This window comes from Manduca sexta, chromosome 9 (genome assembly GCF_014839805.1).
Source record: "Manduca sexta isolate Smith_Timp_Sample1 chromosome 9, JHU_Msex_v1.0, whole genome shotgun sequence".
In the NCBI taxonomy this organism is placed as follows: domain Eukaryota; kingdom Metazoa; phylum Arthropoda; class Insecta; order Lepidoptera; family Sphingidae; genus Manduca; species Manduca sexta.
The window spans coordinates 6,162,840-6,163,881 of record NC_051123.1 but is presented as its reverse complement, the minus strand read 5'-3'; positions in this window follow the sequence as shown (position 1 = coordinate 6,163,881).

Below are 1,042 nucleotides of genomic sequence, written 5' to 3'. Positions count from 1 at the left end.
ACATAGAAATCCAACTTTCATCAGCGAGTAATTTATATAGTACTAGGTGTTGCTCGCGGCCACGTCCGCGTGAAAAGCTTCTCCCGCTACAAAAATCCTCTATATGCTGTACGACGATCTATTTGAAAGTAATATTATTAAATTCCATTATTAAACACAACAAACAATGTAATGTAAACCATATGTTTTAATAATAATCGAATCCGGTAATTTCTACGTTTACTTTTGACAAACATCTAAAAACTTTACAAATTCTTGTATTTATACATTATGATTTCTGTATTGAGAAATTAAATATATGAAATACCATATCGTCCCATCTCATTTAACGAGCTCGACGTCTAAATCTGGGGACGCAATTCGTTATGGTCTGTGCGATCGTCGTCGCAATGTAGTGTCCTCTGTTGACCGGGCTTATATATCCGGAATAGCAAGCTGAATTCAGTTCTGAATTCGGCACACGCGCTCCGGATCCCATACAAGTATGAGTTGCATCAAGCACCCGCTGAAATTTCCTGGATTCAATGAATCTGAATTTCTCAGATAGATGTAAATGAATGACGTTAGAAAGCATTCTTAATTTAGATGCGAAATTTATTCCGCTTCTATCAATTTGTATTAATAGGATATATAGGGATATTAGATTTTTTTACTCAGTATTAACCCGGTTTGGAAAAGCGCCTAGTAAATAGATAAAGGGCCGTTCCCTAATATATAGGTCTTAATATAGCTGGTTAAAATAGGTGTTTCACATTTCTGCCTACCCCTATAAAGGAAAGGCCTGATGCTATATGTATAAGTAGAACTGTACTTAATTCTTATAGGATTTAAAAAGTATACGTATCTTTTATACTATAATTCTCAAACCACAGAGTTAAATCGGTAAACAATTTTAATTTCTTCAAATACTTGCAAGAATATTTTTAATTTTTGAAATCAGCTTTTTGGCAACATTGTTTATTTGACTATGGTATGTGGTAACTATTTCTCAGATCTGAATTCTGTGTCTGAATGATATTCCAGATATATACGCCCCGCCTAA